Raw genomic sequence first — 23,583 nt, forward strand, 5'->3', positions numbered from 1 at the left:
TACATTGTCATCATCATCTTCTTCTTCAAAATAAGAACAACAAAAATCCTCACAAATCTAAGAGGAGAAAATAAACCTTATAGACTTGAATGACTGGAGGAAAAACTACAGAAGTAAGAACAAAGTGTTCCTAGTGTTTCTGGAGCTGACAATTACAGTTTAGCCTTAGCTCACAGTGAATTGGGAAGATTCCCATCCCCAAACCAGCTTTCCTTCACAACTGCTAGTCTCTCCCAAACCACACAGGATGAACACCTGGGGTATAGCTTTGATTCTTTCTTCCCCTTCATTCTCCACATTTTGTCAAACTCCAAATCTTATCAATACCTCGAGAGCTCTTTTTTCCATTTCTTCCTTTTAATTTCCCACCACTATCACCTAGAACAGCTCCATGATCACCTCATTCTTGTGCTATTAATGTAGTTTAACTGGTTTCCCTCATCCATCTCTTCATCCACCCATCTATCCTGAACTCCACCACCAAATATAACATTAGCTCTTTAATGATTCTTATGGCTTTGAGTTTTAAGGCTTCTTGATGGTTTTCACAATGACCTATAATCTGACTATAAACACACAGCTTATCCAAGTATTTTGAGGGGGAAAGAACTAGCCCCAGAGTCAGTCAGGAAGATGAGAGTTTTGAGGACCAAAGAGAAGTGTCTTCCTTCAACATCATTTCAGAGATGGACCTCAGTCATCTGACCCTTCACTGAGAATTCTCTTTATCACATCATATTCTGTCTTATATTATAAGCAATTTCAATAATACTCAAAGACTTCCACCTAATATCTTCTCTTCTGAAGACGGAGAACTAAGTCTAAATGCCTCCTATTTAAACTCATTGCTGTACTCAAACACTCCAATTTACTTGTGCCCTCAAATCAATTTGAAAGTTTGATCCAAAGATACAGATATCCACCCATCCATATCTGCCCATCCTCTGAGACTCTTCTCCGTGACCTCCCAGAAATTTGTCAGGGGGAAAGGGGCTGGATGATAGGGGGATAGAGTGGTATGCTAGGGATACTTCCTTAATTTCTTTTCACATCCTAAAGACACTATTGGAGCACACAGGCCTACTTTGCATCCCTTGTCCTTCCCACATGACCAACCCATCCATTTTTCCTACCAGATCTTTTACTTCTGTTCTTCTCTGAAGTTCCTCATTGGTTCTAGGTTGCAGATTGCTCACACATACCATAAAAGCTTTCCATTACCCTCTGGGTGATGTTTATTTTTAGTTCTTCAGAAACTGCTGTATTCCATGTGTAGCTGCCATACGGTAACTGGACCAGAAGAAAGTTGGTATTAAAAAGATAGGACTTTGTTTCCATGAGAAATGTAGGGTCATTAAAAGAGCTATGCAATTTCCCAGAGGCAACTAAGCCCAATGAATCTAGATGGTGGTTTGGATCCAGAAGTAAACAGGAGGAGGAGAGCATGCTAGATTGCCATCTATGGAAAGAATACAAATCATCTATTTCCTAATATAGCTTTTTTTTTTTTTAACAAAAGGGGTGGTTTTTGTGTCATCCTATTAGGACAACTTGTACCAAAGGAGGAAGTATCATCATACAATGGAAAAAGCATTGACTCTTTCCTCAGAGGACCTAAGTTCAAATCCTGACTCAGATATTTGTTATCTGTCTTTGAACAACTCTCTTAGCCTCCCTGGTTCTCAGTTTACTCCTTTATAAAATGAAATGATTGGAATAAATGACCTCTAAGAACCTCTTAAGTACTAGACCTATGATCCTAAAAGTCTAAAGATTATATTTTGGCAATAAAATGTGTACTTCTGGACATTTCTCCAAAGCTAAAAGTCAATCCCATTCAAAGAGAGGAAGGAAACTTGTTTTCTGAGCATCATTCTATAAATGGAAGTTCATCCTTTATTGTAAGGGTTCTGAACCAGGGAATCTATGAACATTTTTTCAAAAAAATATTTTGTTAACCATCTTCCAATATAATTGGTTCTTTTTTTAATTCTTATGCATTTGAAAACATTATTCTGAAAAGAGATTCATAAGCTTCACCAGTCCATGGCCATAGGGGTCCAGGACCCTAAAAAGGTGAAGATCCCCTGTTCTCTGGATCAAGATCCATGAGAACACTCGTCCCCTATAGAACCAGCTTGGTATAGAGGACAGAGTGCTAGACTGGGAGTTAGGAGAGCTGGCTCTTCATTTCCCATATGGATGCACTCATTCCTTTGGACTTCTCTATGGTGCCCCAGGAACCTCATTATCCTGCAAGACCATCTCACCCTTGTATTCGTGCCTCATCAGTACCTTCTGCCCCTGGCCTATCTCACAGGGTTACTGGGAGGAAATCATTTGCAAACCTTAAAAAATATTATACAAATATAAGTTGTTAATAAAAGGGTGCTAAGCAGATTTTAACACTGATCTTCATTTCTTGACCATCTCCACACCACCTTCCTCTCTCATCACCCATCAGAACCTAGAATCTGTTCCAGAGTCCTTGGGTTCTGACAGGTGAACCTATCTATTACTATAGGGCCTCCATTTGAACTGCCTAAACTATGCTGCCCAATATATAGAGCCCCTTTATTATCTTTCTCTATTGAAACGAACGCAAGTTTGCTTGCCTGGTTGTCTTGTTTTCGTTTTTTAATTTTTCTTTATTCTAGTGACAAATTTATACATGTTTTCCATGGTTCCACGATTCATGTTGTCTCCCGCCCCTTTTCCCTCCCCCCCTCCCAGAGCTGACAAGCAATTCCACTGGGCTATACATGTCTTATCACTCAAGACCTGTTTCCATATTATTCATTTTTGTAAAAGAGTAATCTTTTAAGTTTGTCTTTGTTTTTTAATCCCTAGGACATGGCGCAGTGCCTGGCAAATCAAACCAACAAACGTTTATTAAGCACCTTTGATGTGTGTGTGGCAGGTAAAAGATGAAATGACTGAGAAAACAATGGTTCAGACTTCTGAACATTTCCATTTATTAAGCAATGCATGCAAAGTGCCTAACAAATCAGGACCAGTAGGCTGCCCCCAGGCCCCGGGTTTTATCCCCTGGACCACCAGCTGCCTTAGGTATATCATCTTTCATTCTCCTTTATCTTGCTGCTCAATCTCTAGGATGTCCTTCATAATCCTGCCTCTAGCTTCCCTCAGCTTCAAAGGCACAACTCACCAACTTCCCTGTCCAGTTCTGTCTAGGGAATCCGGGGAAACCCTTGCCCACTCCCTGTTCTAGCAGTTGGTAGGGAAAGAGCCTCAGTGAGGACTTTTGGTCCATTTCTTATCAGGATGGGGGAAGGCTGGGGCCAGAGCAATGAATGAAAATGTGAAGTCTGGGTGTGACCATGCCCAGAGGCTAATGAAGAATATAGTCTAAACCAACAAGCACTGATCACTCCCAACTCTGGTGACCTGCCACCCTTACAAGCATTGGAAAGGAACACTGCATTAAAGGCATTTGCAAGGGGCAGCTTGGTAGCACAGTGGATAGGGTACCAAATCTGGAGTTGGGCGGACCTGGGTTCAAGTCTAGCCTCAGACATTTCTGAGCTGTGTGACCCTGGGCAAGTCATTTAACCCCAATTGCCTATCCCTTATTGCTCTTCTTAGAACTGGTACTTCCAGAAGGTGGCTCTTTCATAGGTGGCTGAGGGAGCACAGCCAGGGTAGGGATATCCACTGTGAGGCTGAGGCGCACCACAGCACCCACTCCCGGCTCTGGGTGCAGCGAGGCTTCATGGGACATAGCAGTGGTGGGGAAGGCAGCAGTGTGGGGTGAGGGGGAGGCGGGCCAGGGCTCTGGGTGGGCCAGGGCTCTGGGTGCACCTCAGGGTGCTTCTCCATGAGCCACTGCTGCTCTCTGTGCTCCTACTGGGCACCTACTTTTTCTATTGCCTATCTGGTCCTTGCACCACCACTGCACCTTCCCTTCCATAGCAGCCCAAGGCACCAGGGTCACCAGCACCCCTCAGTCACCATCCTGGGCACTGAGGCCCAGATGGCTCCTTCCAACAGGGCCAGCTGAGTCTGAGGCTCCCCCAGAGCCTGAGGTGGGGCATGACAGAGCTGGGGCTCTCTGAAGCCCAAGGACACCCAGTGGGGGTGGGCTGCCGCTGGCCAGCAGTTTCAGGAGCAGGCACTTCCCGAAGGCACTTATTGTGGGCATGAAGAAGGGTGGTATGTGAGCCTTGCTGGAGTTTCTGAGGGTGCACCCCGACATCTGAGCTCTTGATGCTGAGCCCCACTTCTTCAACAGGTACTACAACAAGGGGCTTGCCTGGCATAGAACCTGATGCCACAGACATTGGATGGCCAGATCACCATGGAGAAGACCCCCCAGCTATTTTGTTACAAAAGAGGCCCCTCCATCCACAACATGTCCCAGTGTAAATGTAGAAATTCACACCAGGACACCAAACTGATCATGGTTGTATGAAACCCTGTTACATGGACCATTTCAGATTATACTCTGACATTGTCTAAGAACCCATCCATTCCTAGCTTCCAAGCACTGGCCTTCCGCAATGGCAGCATGCATTGGCATCTACGCCAAACATTTCCCGCTGCCCCACTTTCTATTTGTGAGTGGTGAGAGGCTCGTAAGCGACCTAGCCAGAGAGATGGGCCAAATGCAGGATTTCCTGGGCCTGAAGAGGGTCATGACAGATAAGCACTTCTATTTCAACGAGCCCAAAGGCTTCCCCTGCCTGAAGAAGTGAAGGAGGAAAATTTCTGTCATCTCCCCTTAACTCAAAACCTGCTAGGAGAAAAACCCTTGATTGCATTCCCAAAAGAAACATGTGTGGATTCACTGGAAAAGTTGCAAAAGGAGTTCCAATTCAGATTTAAAGAGCTTCATCTCCATGAACAGAACATACAGCTTTTCCATAACCCATTTTCTATTGATATTGAAAATGTGGATACAATTTACCAAATGGAACTGACTGAACTGCAGAATTGTGACTCTCTGAAAGATGAATTCAAGTCAAGCAGCTTGCCTAATTTATATGCATCTCTCCCCTCTGAGACATATCCTAATCTCAGGAACCATGCACTCAAAATGGCAACCATCTTTGGCAGCACTTATGTCTGTGAACAGACTTTTTCCAGAATGAAACATCTGAAATCTCCAACCAGATCTAGACTACGGCTAGCAGTGACAAATATGGAACTGGACATTGACTATCTCATTAGCCAAAAGCAGGCCCACAATTACCATTGAAATACTGGTCAGTTTGTTGATGTAAATTTACTTGTTCTTTATTTTAAATATTGTATTTGTTCCCATTTTGTTTTGTTTTTCTTTTTTAATTTTAAAATAAGATATGTGCAGTGTGCTTAGGGATTTGTTCACAGTTTTTTTTAATAGTCTCACCCTCCAATGGTCTGAGGGACAGTGATCTGGCCCCCTGTGTAAAAAGTTTAGGGACCCAGGTACTAAAGGAAACCTTTCCCAAACTCTCTTAATTCTAGTACTTTCCTAAGCTGGGGATGGTGGGTTTGTGTCCCATCTGGGGTGCCAACTGTGTTGGAGGAGGGAAATGGAGAGAGAAAACATGGAGGATTTCTATCCTTTAATAATAATGGAGAGAGGTAAACCAGGTACTGTCTCAACTGAAAGGATGTAACACCAGTGAGTTGTTGAAAGGAAGAAGTGGGGGCATGAGACAGGGTTTGAAACAGGTCAATTCAGTTAAGGTGGCAATATGTCTCCCTCAGTGGAGTTCAGGACCCCTGAGGCTAAGTTTACCTCAGAGTGGCAAGATGACCCCTTTTAATCCTACCTCCCAAAGACACTTTAGCTGTCAGCCCCTTGGGGTTAATGTATGGCTCCATGGGTAAAGAAAGATGACAATGTTCCTTAGCCAGCTGTACTGAACCACAGGGGTGGTTCAAACCCCTTCTCTGTGGAGAGCATAACAAACCCAGGTCTGAGTTGTCACAGATAAGGACAGGATTTCAGCTTGAAATCCTGTCTTTAATCTAAACTTTATCCCCTTGTTTTATAATCTAATGACAGGCCCAAACCAGATCTAAGTATTTCTAAAATAATTTATTTGATGTCAGTGAGGAAGGTAATGGCAGAGGAATAAGGAGGGAAAGGGTAAGTGGGTGAGGATAGTCCTATGGTCTAACCCCCCTTGCATATTGGAGGCTGGAGGCATCAGGGACTTGGCCTCCCTTTCCACCAAGTGCTTCTTGTCCCTACACTTAATGGTCTCACTATATTCTAATATTCAGTTCAAGGGACAGGTAAGGAAGAGAAATCCAAGGGAATGGATTAGGCTGGCTCTGGCCAGAGTGAGTCCAACAAAAATCACTCTTAAGAATTCAGATAGCTGTTGATGAATCTCAGCCAAGGTATTGAATGGAGTCAGGTCCCAACTGGTAGAGAAATCCAGTAGAGCTCTTTCTCAGCTTCTGGAAAATGCTCCTTCTCCTCCCTTTTCCAAGGATGTCCTTGACTCTTGGCTTCACAGAATTTTCTTGCCCTTCCTTTTCCTCGGGCTAATCTATCCATCAGCCTGGCTTCTCATCTCTCTTCCTTACTTTACCCTTAATAACTGTGTTCACTATTCCCTGGTTTCCTTTAGGACTAAACTAAAATCCCACTTTCTAAAGGAAGGCATTCCCAAACTCTCTTAATTCTAGTACCTTCTTCCTTTAGATTGTTTCATAACATTGTCCAGTCATTTTTCAATTGTCTGACAGAGTTATGTCTTCATTTGGGATTTTCTTGGCAGAAATACTGGGGTGATTTGGCATTTCCTTTTCTAGTTCATTTTACAGATGAGGAAACTGAAGCAAATAGTTAAGTGACTTGCCCAGGGTCACATGACTAGGAAGTTTGTGAGATCAAATTTAAACTCAGGAAAATGAGTCTCCTGACTCTGGGCCCTGCACTCCATCCACTGTGTCACCTAGTTGCCCTGAATTATTTCCTGTTTAGCTTTTTGTCTCTCCCATTAGATTTTAAGCTCTTTGAGAACAGGGATGGTCTTTTGTCTCTTTTTGTATCCCCAGAACTTAGCACAGCACCTAACATATAACAGGCACTTACTGAATGTTTACTAACTCACTGACTATGAGGCACTAATTATAAAAAAATGCAAATGAAAACAGTCCCTTCCTTCAAGGAGTTTACAATCTATTGGGAGGAAGCAACATACACACGGATAAGCAAATATGAAGTACAAAGTTATTGGATGGGGAGGAGGGGTAGCCTTAATAGCTTTTAATTGGAGTTTGCACTAGAGTGGAAGTTTGAATAAAACTACAGGTCTCAAGAGGTAGAAATGATAAAGGGGTGGTACTACAGGCATGGAGGACAGCCTATGTAAAGGCTCCGTGGCCAGAAATAGTATCTTGTATATGAGCAACATCAAGTAGGTTAGTTTGGCTGTAATGTAGATAGAGCATAATGGGAGATAAATCTGGGCATATAGGAAGAGCCACATTGTGAAACATTTTAAATGCCAACCAGAGTTTTTATATTCACCTATATATAAGAGGGAGTCATGCTAAATTAATTAAATAAATAAATAAACTTTTTTTTTAAAGGAGCCATGGAAGTTTTAAAGCTCTGTAAGGTCAGCTTTGACAGCTATTAGGGAGATTGAATGGCCAAGAGAAAGAGAGTAGAGAAATAAAGAGGATGCAACTGGGGCAGTCCAAGGGAAAGGTGATGAGAGTCTGAACTAACCCTGAGACCCAACCCAAAGACAAATAAATAAGAAATAGGGATTTCCAAAAAGAAAGAAGAGATTGGTAATGGAAAAAATTCTGGATTTGAAGTTAGAGATTTGGCCTTCTGTGTCCTTGAACAATGAACTTAAAAACTCTCCAGACTCCAGTTTCTTCTTTAGCAAAATGAATACATGGGGCAAGGCTCTTTTTTAGCTCCAAATCTCTGGTTCTGTAAACTTTATCATAAGCTGACCATAGACTAGGTCTTGCTATCAAGAGTAAGTGAACAGAGGTAAAGATTATTTTAAAAAAAGAATAAATGAACAGAATAGCAAAACCCCCATTAAGAATCTAGGAATGGGTTAATTTTTGGTCTCTTGATTTTTGGTTAATAGATATACTATGTCCCCTACTCTCCAAAACATCAAACAAAAAAAGACAAGTCAACCAAAGACTCTTTTGCTGAAAATCTTTCTAAAGCATATTAATCCATTTCCTTGCATGAGTAAACATCACTTCATATAAGGTCATTGGATTGTTTCTTTCCTGTACTTGTATCTCCAGCATCTATCATTGGGCCAGGCACATAATAGAATAGGTGCATCAAAATAAGCAGGAGGAAATGAGAGCCTGCATTAGGGCAGTGGCAGTGGCAGAAGAGAGAAGGCGATATATCCATTTTTTAAAAATCTATGTACCTTGGGGACCTTCTACTCTTTCACCTGATAACTTTTCCCCATATTCAACTGAAAAAATGGAGGCCATGCCTAGTGCTCTCTCTTCTTCCTTACTTCTTGTCTCACATCATGGAGATGCCTTCTGGCATTCTTTCCTCTTTCACCCTTGTCTAATAACATAGCCCTTCTCCTTGCCAAGAAATGCTTATCAGTTGATTGATCTTCCTTTGATGATTCAGGATATTTCAATGAGTCCTCTAGATCATCACTGTGGAAGTGGCTTTCTTGATTGAATCCCTGAAATTAGTGAAATTAGCTCATTTTCTCGTCTACCTTTCTCCTCAGAGTTGAGTGCATGAGAAAAGATCTGGTTAAGTGAGCACACCAGTTAGTCAGGTTCCAGTTAAGAGAGGTTTTGGCAGCACCAGCCAATTGTGCCCTTGGTGATTTAGGAGCACCCTCAGAGAGGCATGAGGCAGAGCAGAGTCAAAGCAGGAAGCATTATGAAATGTGATATCCACTCAGATGAACTCAGCTCCTCACCCTGCTGGAAAGTCCAGTGTCACACAGGGGGCAGGTGAGGTATTTTTATCTCATGGCATGGTGTTTTTGCAGACACATTAAATCATAAAAATTCAAGAAAACACACCTCGCCCCCAAACCACACAGTGTGTATTTTAGGGATTGTGTACCTTCTTCTAAGAAAATGCTTGATTTGCAGGAAGTTGCAAAGTGGCAGGTGTGTCCTTGTGATCCACCAAAGAAACCAAACAGACACATCACTTGGCAAACCTGTTTCTCTCAGATAAACAGCTGTCTGGCGAACTAAGGGGGGAAGGCGGAGAAAGCAAGGAACTTTTCCTGGGGTGTAAGGATCTGCTTTGTAAGTAGGACACAAGCCAAAGAGGGAAGGGACAGAATTGAGGCAGTTGCTTTTGCTGGACTCCCTTTCAGACTGAGCCCTCTAACCATAAGGGACTCACAGGGTCTGTCCTGGGCCCTTTCCCCTTCTCCCTCTATATTACTTCACTTCATGATCTCATCAACTAATTATCATCACTATGACAATGATTCTCAAATCTTCCTTCCCTGCCCTAACCTGGTCTTTGGTGATTCCAGGCTCACATCTCCAGCTGCATTGTAAACATTTCATACTGGATGTACATTAGACATCTTAAACCCAACATGTCCCAAAATGAACTTACTATCTTTTCCCAAAAGTCCCCTATCACCATAGAGGGCAACACCATCTTTCCTGTCTCCCAGGCTTCTGTAATATCTATAGATATTACCCTCAACCTTTCACTGTCTCTCACTCTCCATAACCAATCTGTTGCCAAGACCTGTCGATTTTACCTTAGCGACATCTTTTGAATATAACCCCTGACAAAACTGCTAAAGATGGGATAAGATGGAATGGGATCAATTGTATCTTGTCAAGAAGGGCTACTTCATGAGACAAGGGTGAAAGAGGAAAAAAAATAGGGCATCTCAGTAATGTGAAATAAGGAGGAAGGAAAAAGAGAGAGCTCTAGGCATGGCCTCCATTTTTTCAATAAAACATGAAGAAAAGTTATCAGGTTGGGAGGGTAGAGAGTTGGGGGGCAGGGTACATAGGAGATTATTAAAAATGAATGTATCCCCTTTTCTCCTCTCATACTGCCACTACCCTGATACAAGTTCTCATTTCCTCCTGCCTATTGCACAAGAGTGCTGGTCAATCTAGCTGCCTCAAGTCAGTTTGTCCTTCAATCCAACCTCCATTTAGTCAGCAAAGTGATTTTCCTAAAGTCAATTCTTTTTCATCAATCCAGTGACACTTGTCTCCATGCTATTCCACAAACAAGACACTCCATCTCTCACCTCTGGGCATTTTCTCTGACTCCATATCTGGAATGCTCTACATCCTTGTTTCCACCGACTGCCTTCTCTGAATTCCTTCAAGCCTCTACTAAAATCTCATCTTCTGTAAGCCTTTCCCAAACTCTCTTAATCTGAGTGCCTTCTGTTCATTACTTTCTATTTTTCTTGCATATAGTTTGTACATATTTGTTTGCTTGTTGACTACCCCATTAGATCACAAGCTTCTTGGGGGCAAGGAACTATCTTGTGTCTCTTTCTGTGTGCCATGAACTTAATACAGTGTCTGGCACATAACTAGGCATTTAACAAATGATTATTGACTGACTGACATGAGCATCCATTGTCCAGGTATACTTCGTGTCCAGGTGAACAACTAACTCCCTCCTCTCATCTAAGTACTTCTACTAGGTTGCCCTCATGAAGCACTAAGGTCCTTAAGAGCAAAGACAAATCTCTTTCAGGTCTTCATAGCCCAGCTCTTAGCACAGTGCCAAAAACCATGTGGGAGAGACTTAATTGATGTTCATTGAAGTACTGAATGGAATACAATGCACAATGTGATGAGAGGGAAGTAAAAAGGGAAAGAGGGAGGGAGGAAGGGAGGGAGGGAGGAAGGGAGGGAATTAGGGAGGGAGGAAGGGAGGAAGGGAGGGAGGATTTATTGATTGATTGATATAGAAGTACCTTCTTGTGCTTGGTTGAAAGACTCAGATATACCCTCTGGGTATATATATAACAGACCAAGTCACTTTGGAATCATGTATTCCAATAGCAGGCCAGTTTAATGGCAGAAAACCCCAGAAAACCCTCAGAGAGAAAACCATTACAAGTTTCTTTTTCTACTCCCTCCAACTACATAACTGTGCAAGTTCATAAGGTCCACCAGTCAGAGGTTCCACTGATACCTGGAGTGAGTAGCAGAGTTCATTAAAAGCCAATAGCAATGGCTGCTAGAACAATATGGATGTAAAAAAAGTCACCAGAAAATGATGAACAATTCAGGAATAATGACCCACTGCAAGAGAGAGAACTGATAACTATGAAGCCTACAAAAACATTAACTTTAGAAGCCTACCAGAGAGTTATACCGAAGGGGAGCCTTATGAAACTTCCATGAAAGGAGAAAAGGACTTCTAGCAATTAGCAGTTATGAGGTATCCTTTTGCCACATGTTTTCTATACATGTGCCTCACTATCACTTTACTAGAAGTTTGAGACTACTCTCTCCAAAGACTTAAGGTATACAGTGAAGAAAGAATCCTCAGAAGCCGAGTGGGGAGGAAGGCTATTTTTATAACAAGTGTTTTTGCGATACCTGCTTAGTAAATGCTTTTTCTAAAAGCTAATTTAGTCTGGTTGATAATTAATGGGAAGCACAGCAATGGGGGCTCATGATTAATAATACTAGAAAACTTGTCCTGGATTACACTTAGAATCTTGAAGATAGTGGTGACTGGCCACCTGGCCTGCCAATTCAAGCAAGAATTAAGGAGTATTCCCCAGAGGAGATATTATACACATACACTTTCAGACAAGGCATTTGTTACATTTTTATTTTTATAAGATTTTTCTTTATTCAATACTACTAGGGGGCTGAGTATATTTGAAAACAACTGTAATGTAAAAATTGGAATATAATTTATTGAGAGGGGAGGAAGAAAGGAGAAGAGGAAAGAAAGGAATGAAGGGGAAGAAAATAAAAGGAACAAATGGGAAAACAAGGAAAAGAAGTGAAGAAAGAAAAAAGGGAAAGGGAGGGACAGAAAGCAAAGAAAGGGACAGAATGAGAGGAAAGAAGGGGAAGGAAAAGGGCAGAGAGGAAGGGAAGAAAATAAAGGTGAGCTAGACTTGAATGCCCAAAATACTTGAAAGATTTCTTTACTAGAGAACAAATGCATAAACTCTGGCTCAGTAAAAAGACCCTTTGGCCATCTCCCATAAGCTAGCTTTGGTTTTCAGGAGTGACAACCTCACAGTGTTATTGTGAATAGCAAATGAGATGGGTCTGGTCCTGTGTTCTCATTGCTATAAAGAATGCCTTGTAGGCAAACTTCCCCAGCCAAGGTAGATCAGCCACAAACTAGTAAAGCATAGTATTAGTGATCTGTCAGGGACACCATAGAGGCAGGATCAGAACCCTAGTCTCACTGGCTTTGAGGCCAAGATGCTTCTCCCCAAGGTAATAATATAAATAATAAAGCTAATGCACATACACATGTTTTGTGGATGTCAACTATTAATAATATTACTTTTCTTACTGATGTGGACAGGTACTCTCACTACCAGAGGTGAGATTTAGGTTCCTTGTTTCTGGCTTAGGTCATGAGTGGAGCAAAGCCATTCTGTCCATTGAGATGCTTCCATTAAGGTTTCTAGGATACTGATGGGAAGGCAGCAGAAGAAAGGCAGATGGATTTTTCCTACTGCAATTTACATCTCTGTATTCCAGTAGTTGTGTTCTTTCCTTCCCTCTTCCACTTCTTTTGATAGAAAAGGAGAAGGAAGGGAATAAGCTTATATAGTACCTACTATATGCCAGGCATTGTGCTAAACTCTTTACAAAAACAAAAGTTTAATTTTATCCTCAATAACTTTGAGAGGTAGGTGCTGTTATTATCTCCATTTAACAGTTGAAGAAAGTGAGGGAAACAGCAGTTAAATGACATTGCCCAGAGTCACAAAGCTAGTAAGTATCTAAGATCAAACTTGAACTCAGGACTTCCTGACTCCAGCCCCATCACTTTATCCACTGTGCCACTTAGCTTCCCTGAGAACATGATAAGTTGACAATGCTAGAAAGAGTCCTCATTGTTGGAATGCCATCCTTTGGCTTGTTCAGAGTTCAACTTCAGAGAAGACCTTTCTTCCTCTTAGTTGTTGGTGCACAGGGTTTAGGCACTTCATAAATGCTTGCTGCCCTGAATTTCACCCGATCAGCTATTTAATTCAGATATCATAATTTTTTTGGATCTTTTAAAAATATTCTTCCAAGGGGGATGATGTTTTCAGAACATCATGAAAAGAAAGGTGTGTTCAGGAGTTGAAAGCAGTGGTTCTTTTAATGAAAATGACAAGTGGAAGGAAAGCAGAAGGGGGAAGGACAGAGGGGTGGCATGGGGGGCTCAGAGCAGTCCTGGGATAAGAAGAATGGAGAATTGGGCCATATTGAAGAGTCTTCCAACAGAGCACAAAGAGTCTGAAGATTGTCCAGAACTCAGCTTGTTTGTTGTTATTCAGTTATTTTTCCATTTTGTCTGACCCCTCATGATCCCATTTAGGGTTTTTTGGCAAAGATGCTAAAGTGGTTTACCATTCCTTCTCCAGCTCATTTTACACATGAGGGTCAAACAGGGTGAAGGCTTGCCCAGGGTCACACAGCTAGTCAATATCTGAGGTCATATCTGAACTCAGAGAGATGAGTCTTCCTGACTCTCAACCTGATGCTCTATCTACCTTAGCTACCTGAAGGAGTTACTTAACTCTTTGCCTCAGTTTCCTCATCAGTAAAATGAGCTGGAGGAGGAAATGGCAAACTACTCCAGTGTCTTAGCCAAGAAAATTCTATATGGGATCATGAAGAATCAGACACATTTGAAAAGATTGAGCAACAGCAACAAAAATCTATCCTTTCTACATCTTGTTTGTACACTTTTTTGGGGGGGCTTTTTGCCTCCTTATCAGATAATGAGCTGCTTGAGGGCAGAAACTGCCATTTGTCTCTTCTTGTATCCCCAGGGCTTGGCACTTAGTAGGTGCTTAATAAATGTTTATTCACTGCTTGTGAAAATCCAGTGAAACAATACATGTAAAATACTTTGTGAATATGTTTTTATCAGTGCTCTCTAGGATAGGGCAATGCCAATCCCAGACCCTCAGCTCCTAAAGGCATCCCAAGCATCCCTAGCACTGCAGGACAGCTGCCCTGTGTCACAATAGTCTACTGAACCTGACCCTTGACTACATCCCAGTCCTTGAGGATCCTTAGATCAAAGGCAGCTTCTTTCCAGGGACCTCTGAATCAATTATTATGAGAGCTGTTGGGATAACAAGGTCTGGAGGCTCAGAACAAGAGTCTTGGCTCCCCTCAAGGGTCCTAGCACCTAGTTAGTTGGCTGGCTGCTTTCTGGGAGGTATAGGGTCAGTGAAGATCAGCAACCAATCAGCAACAGCAGAGGAACAGTGGTAGATCCAAACAACCAACCGGCTTCCAGGCTCAAAATGACCAATCAGCAACTGCAAAGCAGCCCAGAGGGGCATTTTTTAAAGAAAACATTCAAGTACCCATAGGCACTTTTCAATTTCATCCAAAAGAATATTTCTTAAGGTCCTGAACTAGACATCAGTGAAACAACATTGAAAAAAACAATACCTGTCCTTTAGAAAGTCATGATATTTTAAAGGGGATTTAATGAGGCAGCAAGACAGCTCAGTGGATAGAGTCAGGTTTATAACTTAACCACAATTGGCTAGCCCTTGCTCCTCTTCTGCCTTAGAACCCAAGGCTCAGGGTAAAGGATTTAAAAAAAAAATAGAAAGATAGATAAAGGAGGGGACCTAGGCAGCTTAGTGGATAGAGAGCCAGACCTAGAGACAAGTGATCCTGGATTCAAATATGATTTTATACACTTCCTACTTGTGTGACCCTAAACAAGTCACTTAAATCCAACTGCCAAGCCCTTACTAATCTTCTGACTTAAAACCAATTCCTACTATTGATTCTAAGATGGAAGATAAGAGTTTAAAAAAATAAAGTGAGGGGAGTAACATACACAACACCATCCTTATTACTATCACAGTCTGGCACTTAGTAATTAGATGGCTAATAAATGCATGCTGATATACATGTATGATTATTGATTTAATAATGCTTCATATCCATAGACATATCCACAGAGTACTTTCCCTCACCACAGTAGTGGTGAAATGGGAAATACTAGCATTGTTGTTCTCATTTTACAGATGAGGAAATTGAGGCTTACAGAGTCTAAATAACTAATCTACCCAAGCTCACTCCACTTGAGGCAGGATTTACAGGTGACTCCATTCTCCAAGCACCAGACTGTAATAAAGGATGGAAAGGTTTAAAACTGTGCGAGAACTGAAAAGTACAAACCTAGGTATGATTGACAGTGGCATGTGACCAAGGGTCACATGGGAGCCAGAGCAGGGATCTGGGAAGACTCCATCTTGCCCCAATAGACTTTTCTTCTGGGCTCCTGAGGAAGTCAAGAGGAAGTTCTGAAGAGGATTTTCCTGTGTTGAACTGAGGAAGTGTTCCTGTATCTAGCTGCAGCATTCAATCTCACTGGGACATCAGGACTTGCTTGGACATCTAACAACAACAGATCCTGGCTCTAACTGTTTTCTGGACCCCTGCTGAGTAAAATTTGGGAACTTGGTTAAGTTTTAATTTAGTAACCTAGTTAGCATAGTTAGTTTTTTAAATAAAAATAAGCATAAGTAAATCCCTAAGCCCTTATTCCTTTCCCTTCCAAAACAACAAAATAGATTTTTATGTTTTTTCCTCTTGTATTTCCCTCATCCAAAATCCTATCCTAACAAGACTCACTCTTTCTTTCTCTTGTTCTTTGCCTGCCTTCAATCCTTCCACCTTCTTCCCTCCCTTCCTCTCCCTCTCTTCCTTCTTCCCTCCATTCCTCTCCCTCTCCTTCTCCATCTCCCTTCCTTCTCTCTCTCTCTCTCTCTCTCTCTCTCTCTCTCTCTCTCTCTCTCTCTGTCATCCTTCTGTCTTAGCATTAGCTCTAAATGACAAGAGCTAAGCAATTGGGGTTAAGTGACTTAACCTGGGTCATACAGCTAAGAACTTTCTGAGGCCATTTTTGAACCCAGGTCCTCCTGACCCCAGATCTGGCATTCCATCCACTGTGCTACCTAGCTGCACACCCCCCCCCCAAACCCTAGACTCTTTCAGCAACACCATGATACTTTTTATACACTAGAAAGTCAGAAGACTGACTATGATGAAGTTTTAAAACAAATAATCATGGCACCCAGTGCTCTCAGAACTGGAGGGGCTATTCCCATATTACAGTAAAAGAGAACATCCTTCAGGCACAGCCTAAATGCTTTCCAAGAAATAATTTTATTATTTCTATAGAATCTTTGAGTTCAACCCTCATCCATCTTTTCCTCTATCTTAGGATAAGACAGAATGTGGAAAATCTGTTATTCTAGCCCATGGCAAGCTCCAATACATAACCAAAGAGATCAAGGAAAAAGCAACCCAGGCCAAACTAGCTTCTCCCTTTGCTCCTTATTCCCCACCCAGTGAGATCCAGTGTACTCCACATGTATTTGAAAGATAAAATAGAATAAATAAGGGCTTATGTATAGGCATGCACTAAGTAAAGCTTAAGACTTGCAGTATAATGCTTTTTCCTTCTGTTACTTCAGCTTCCCCATTTATTCCCCTTCTTTAGGAAGAGAAATAGAAAGAAGGGGACTGGAATGGGAGTTCAATTAGCCTAGGGAGCCCCTCAGTGAGGAAATTCTTTCACTCAGCCTAGATGGTCTAAAAGAAGTATATAGGGCCATGATGGCAAACCTAAGACACAAATGCCAAAAAGGGCACTCGGAGCCCTTTCTGTGGGCATGCCTGTAGTCTCCCACCACAGTTCTTTACTAGAAAGCCAGAGGAACTCAGGGTGGAGCTCGCCCCCCCCCCCACTCTCCATGCACAGAGGACATTCCTCACTTCCCCCATCCCTCTAAACTTCCTCCCTCCCCAGACTGGGGTAAGGCACTTGGGGGGTGGGGGAGGCTGCATGAAAGTGTGGCACAAACTATATAGCCTGTTGAGTCTATGGTGAAGGTTATTCCCATGGTGTGGTTAGAGAGGAGCTATATTTGAGGGGAGCATAACTCACAGCATGGCACATGAATAGAGGGGAGCCTCAGGCTACTCTCTTCCTTCTCTCCATGCCTTCCTCTCATCATCCACCCCTCTGCCCAGCAGCCCAATGAGAGTACTTCCTCCCTCCCCTGTCTAGGATAAGGGGGTGGGGAGCACAGTAGGGGCTGAGGTGGGGAGGCAGGGCACAACCATTGGTCTCTGTGTGTGGGGAGCCAAGCACTTAGTCTAGAGGTGGGGCCCAGCTCTCCATCTCTAAAAGGTTCACCATCACTGATCTAGGGCACTAAGCAGTTAAGGTTTTTATTCAGGGCCACAAAGCTAATTTGTGTCAAAGGATGTGAGGTTGAAGAACAGTGAAGGGCCTTAGAATGACAGAGGAGAGCTCCCTGGTTTCCACAGTTCTTTTCCAAGGAATCCCTGCTCTAGGAATCATGAACCACCTTGCTGTGTAGGGTTGTCATGCCTCATGTCTAATAGGGATGGGGAGAACAATGGAAGGCAATAACTGGGTCATCTCTAGCATCAAAGGCAAGTGTGATTATTTTTGTTCAGTTTCCTCCTAGGAAGCTAAGTGGCAAAGTGTTGACCTGGAGTTAGGAAACATTTAACTTCTATCTGCCTCAGTTTCCTCAATTGCAAAATGGGGATAATAGCAGTATTTGTTGTATATTGTGAGGATTAAATGAGATAGCAAAGTGTCTGATATGTACTAGTCACTTGTTTCCTTCTTTTCTTCCTCTTTGTATTATCTTGTATTTATCTGTGCTTTTCCCCAGGAGAATATAAGTAAGCTCCTAGATGATTTTGGAGGGTCTTATCTTCACAATCTCCAAACCTAGCATATAGAGACAGAAAAGACCTCAGACATCATGTAGGCAACCCCTACATTTATGTGTATTTCATTTTTTTTTTACCCAAACTGGATCTCTTCCCTGTTTGCTCCAGAGGCCACTCACAGGCAGATTCCCCCAGATGATCCCAGGTTTTCCCCTGCTCCCTATTTCTAATTGAACTGGTTTAGCTCTCCTTGGATAGCTTGGTGCCATCTGCCCTCAGGGGCTCATCACATTTGCACCAGACTTAGCACAAATACTGGATAGACTTTATTATTATTATAGCTTTGAATATTACATCAGCAACAAACAATATGCCAGCCTCAGCTTCCCTAGCAGCAAGAGTCACTTTTCTAAAATAGTTTATTATACCACCCTGTACAAGTTCTGTTAAAGTTTCATTTAGATTGGTCTTCTGAGGGAGGGGTCAAAGGAGTGATTTGTATACTTCCACCTATGGAAATTCATTTCACTAAACTTGGGGGTTGTGATTGCTGGGGTTGAAATGTGAGATAAGCCCATTAGGGACAGTTAGTTTTAGATAATAAAACTGAGGTTTAAAAAGTTCTTAATATATTTAACACTCCCTCTGGAACTACTTTCCCAATCTGTATTTGCATTGGCAGCCTGGGGAATATAGAGAGGGACTGATTGTACTTATATTTTATAAGGTAACTGTGGGGTTTCATTTAGAACACTGTAGCTTACGATTAGTGTGCTTCCCATTAATAGTCAGCCAATAGACTTAATTCTAGCAAAAGCATTTACTCAAATGACAATAGTAAGAACAGTTACTGCAAAACATTTCCCCCAAAAGCATGAGCTACACTGTCCCACAAATTTCATGGGAAGAATGGGCTCCAAAGTAAAGGCTACAGTGGTAACAAAGTACACATTTAGGATACATGTGAGGCAAAGTGTAAGGCATTATGTCTGGCAACTCAGCCTGAAAGACCTTTCCTGAGTCTATAACTAGCATTCAAGGAGTCTTGTTCCTCCAAGCTGCTTCTTCCCTCCAATAACTGTCGTTACACATCCATCTGTCCTTGGTGTATCTTTCTGCTCCCAGCTGGATGTGCCATCTGCTACCACTGGTTAAATCTTTCCAGTGATATGGTCAGTGGGGCAGGAGGAGAGGAGGAGTAAACATTCCTTCGGTGTTCATTGCCTGCACATGTGCTCGTATGCACAGGCATGCACACACACACATGCACATACACACACATGAACACACATACATGCACACCTTCCCCCAACACCACATTGCTGCCCTCTTGGCCAGATCCACGTATCTGCTTCAACAACTTGCAAATTGATGAATTTCTGAAGTCAAAAACCTCTTCCTATGGATCAGTTGACCATAGAACTGGCAAAGTGTTAAAAATTCTCCAGCTATCTAGAACCCCCAGAAGCTAGCAGGTTTATTTAGTTAGCCAAAGAGGCTTGCCTCTCTTAAAGGGATCACAGACTATATATTCATCTTGTCATACATCTAAGACATCCTCAAAAAGGATTACCTTCAGAGAGGGGGGATTGGGAAGGAACCCCACTTTTCACATACATGTTTATTGGATGTGTTGAAATGTTTGTTGAAAATGAATGAAAGGGAATGTTGGAAAACACACAAGGGCTAAATTACATGCGTTTCTGCCTTTGTGGATTAAGGACAGAAGTCTTCTTTAGGCAAATTCCTTTAGCCTATGAAGGAGAGGAGAACCTAACTCTTGAGTGCACCTAAACAGCCTTCTTGGTTCAGTTTCTCCCTTTGTTCACGTTCTCTATTTGGGCTGATTTAGAGAATAGCTTCATCTCTAGTCCTTCTGTCAGCACCACTATAACTGTTCTTGATGGCAGGACTTATTCCAACCAACCATTTCTCCCCTAAAAGCAGTATTTCTTTTTTGAAGCTGTTCGTTTCTTAGTAATAACAGTAACAGCAGCCACGATAACTAGGCAGCATGGCATAATAGATAGTTGACCTTCTCAGTTGGGAAAACTTGGGTTCAAGTCATGCTTCAGATACAACACTGACTGTCACCCTGTGTCAACCTCTTTTTTTTTTTTAATTTAAAACCCTTACCTTCCTTCTTGGAGTCAATACTGTGTATTGGCTCCAAGGCAGAAGAGTGGTAAGGGCTAGGCAATGGGGGTCAAGTGACTTGCCCAGGATCACCCAGCTGGGAAGTGTCTGAGGCCAGATTTGAACCTAAGACTTCCCATCTCTAAGCCTGGCTCTCAATCCACTGAGCCACCCAGCTGCCCCCCTGTGTCAACCTCTTAATGCCACAGGATGAGCATCTAAGACTATAACTTAAAAACTGTTGCTATTAGAGAAATTTCTTCAATGAAACCTCCCTATACCGATGAAATCAGATGTCCAGTCCTCAAACTCATATTACACAGGTGTTTTTTTCTTAAACTCTTACCTTCTGTCATAGTATCAATTCTAAGACAGAAGAGCAGCAAGGGCTAGGCAATTGGATTTAAATGACTTGTCGGGGGTCACACAAATAGGAAGTATCTGAGACCAGATTGGAACCCAGGTCCTTCTGTCTCTAGGCTTAGTGCTCTATCCACTATGCTACCTAGCTGTTCCTCATTCAGTTTATTGGCTGCCATACTGATTCATCTTGACTTCATTATCCACAAAACTCTTCAGTCTTTTCTTTTTCTTTTTTTAAACTCTTATTTTCTGTCTTGGTAACAATTACAAGATAGAAGGACAACAGCTAGGCAAATGGGGTTAAGTGATTTGCCCAAGGTCACAGAGCTAGGACATATCTGTAGCCAGATTTGAATGCAGGGCTGACTCCAGGCCTGGCACTCTATCCACTGTGTACCTAGCTGCCACTTCACATTATATAATTTCATGATTTAAAAAGCATTTTACAGACATTATTTTGTTTGAGCCTCATAATAATTCTAGAAATTAGGTGCATTATCCCTATTTTATTGATAAGGGATTTAAAGTTCAGAGTGTCCCACAGATAATAAGTATCAGAGATAGAATTTTTAACACAATATAATACTTTGTTCACTACATCACACTGATGTCAAAGGATATGACAGAAAGACTTGAAATTAATTTGGGAACACCCTGCTCAAAGGAAAAGGGAATAGCATCTCATCAGGGAAAAAGGCAAACAAAAACCCACCTGAAATGATTAATAGTTTATAACAGTGTCTAATTAAGAATTAAAATGAGTCATGGTAGTATCATCAGTGTCAACCAGAGTAACCTATGAAGGCGTCCTAGAGGATGTGGGATTTAGGCAGAGCTTTGAAGGATGAGTAGAGATCATGGGTTCTTAACTTTGTATGTGTGTCATGGGCCCCCAGGAAGTCTTGTGAAGACTATGGACCCCTATATATTGTTGCTTACATTTATAAATGAAGGAAATGCTAAAATTTCAGTGAGGTGTTAGGGAAAATAAGGCTGTCATCTTTTTTTAACTTCATCCAAGTTCTCAGAACCATTGGATAAGAATATCTGGTATATGCGCATAGGCTATGGGAGGGGTGGGGGGAGGGAAGAGAGGAATAGAAAATGGTTTTTGTAACCAAGGAATAATGTTTGAAATTGACCAAATAAAAAAAATAATGTCCAAAAAAAAAAAAGAATATCTGGTATAGACCAGGACCTGGAAAGCAAAAGCATATCTAAGTGATGAGCTCATCGATGTCTCCTGGTTTCCTCTTAGATGAAATGAGAGGTGCCCCATAGTTCTAGATTTATATTCTTGTGATTTATGGTATAGTTATGCAAAGTACTCAGATTGGTGTCCTGGCCCCAACATTGCCTCTGGGACCCTGGGCAAATTTTCTTTTTTGAATCTTATGCTTCTCTCATATAAAATGGGGATAATGGTATTTATACAGGGTTTTGAAGAAAGCACTTTATAAACCTAAAAACGCTATAGAAACGTAAGCTCATGTTTCCATGGTGACAAGGGAGCATCATGGTTCTAGAGCTGATAATTCGTTGGGGGAGGAATAACCACAAATGTGCAAAACCCACAGATTGATAAATGATCTCTCAGTCCAGGTACTAAACTGTAAAAATGACTATAACCCCACAGCTACAATATAAGAAATGAAAACCCTAGAGGGCAGCTGGGTTCATATTAAATAAAAGAATCAATCTTGGTCCAGAGAATAAATGATGAAATACAGGGATGAAGGGGGACAAAAGTGACAGAATATCACATATTCTGTCAGATGTGATCATTTTTGTGATTATTTTGCTTAATTCTTTTGCTCAGTTACAAGGAAGTGTTCAAAGCAAGGGTGCAGGATAGTAGGAAAACACAGGGGAGATACTACATAAAATCTAACAACATCAATACTTAAAAAAAAAAGAAAAAGAAAGACTCCAAGAAGTCTCCTGCGAAATGCAACATATTTTCATTCCTAAGAAACCTCCTAAAAGGAACACTTTCTCCTTTACCTATCCATTGGGGGTACCAAAGAAAAGGTATAGGAAAAGGTAGGGCTAGACAATACCTAAACATGGATTTAGAGCTAGAAAGGACCTTACAAATTGTTTAGTCTAATCCTCTCTGATTTTACAGTGGGAAAAATGAGACTCAAAAAGAGGGATAGGACTTAGGATTCTAGTATTATAGATTTAGTGCTAGAAAGGACCTTTGAGGACATTGACTCTAATTATCACCTTTTACAGATGAAGAAATAAAGGCCCAAATTGGGAGACATGAGGCTGGGAGCTGGAAGGGACCTGAAAAGCTATCATTTTGTAGATTAGGGAACCGAGGCCTCAAGATATGAAGTGATTTGCCTGTGGTCATATATCTATGTAGTAGTAGGCCAGAATTCTAACCCAGGTCCTTAAATTTCAAGTCTTCCCACTTATTATCTTCACATTCCTAAGAAAGGACAGGAAGAAGCTGTAAGACTTTATATCTATTCCTGCTACAGATAAGAATGGGTAGGGAGGAAGAAGTTATTTGTCTAAGAAGCCAGTTTGGGAAGGACCAATGGAGCTCTGAATTCACCCAGAACCAAACCTGGCCAACTCTCTCTATGTCGATTCAGTAAAGATGACTCATTCTGATTACATGGCAAAATTGGCTTGAGAACAATCTTAGGCCTATAATTGTCCAAATGTTCTTTTTCTTGCTTATTCAGAGATAGACTCCTACCTCTCCCCATTAGAAGACTAACTCACAGGCATGATTGCCAAGTCACAAAGAAAAGGGAAGAGAATCCTAATGAGTATTAATATAAGAACATTATTTTATGTTAGTGAGTGATAACATAATAATATTATATATTAATTATGCTATATGTTAAGGAGAATTAATATAAATTATATGTTAATGAGTGTTATAGTAATAATATTATATGTTAGTGTGTTAGTATAACAGCATTGTTAGACATGAATGGATAATAACATAGTAATATTATATACTAATAATACTAAATATTAATGACTTAATATATGTTAACAATATGTTTATGAGTGTTAATATAGCAATATTATTATATAGTAATATAAGAGAAGAATTGCCTGTTTCCCCAGTATACCCAAGTACCACGTACATGTCACCTTGATCAGAAAGAGGAGCAAGGGATAATACTGATAGAGTTGTGAATTGGTCCAGCCATTCTGGAAATCAATTTGGAACTATGCCTC

At 41.4% G+C, this 23,583-nt stretch overlaps 1 protein-coding gene and 1 pseudogene across 1 annotated transcript in view; one reads left to right on the plus strand and one right to left on the minus strand.

Moving 5' to 3' along the window:
* HIVEP3 (HIVEP zinc finger 3) overlaps positions 1-23,583 on the minus strand; it is a 651,964-nt gene that overhangs the window by 438,818 nt on the left and 189,563 nt on the right. The gene's annotated exons all lie outside the window — the stretch shown is intronic.
* LOC100032632 (heparan sulfate glucosamine 3-O-sulfotransferase 6-like) lies at positions 3,734-4,715 on the plus strand (annotated as a pseudogene).

Source organism: Monodelphis domestica, chromosome 4 (genome assembly GCF_027887165.1).
Source record: "Monodelphis domestica isolate mMonDom1 chromosome 4, mMonDom1.pri, whole genome shotgun sequence".
Classification (NCBI taxonomy): domain Eukaryota; kingdom Metazoa; phylum Chordata; class Mammalia; order Didelphimorphia; family Didelphidae; genus Monodelphis; species Monodelphis domestica.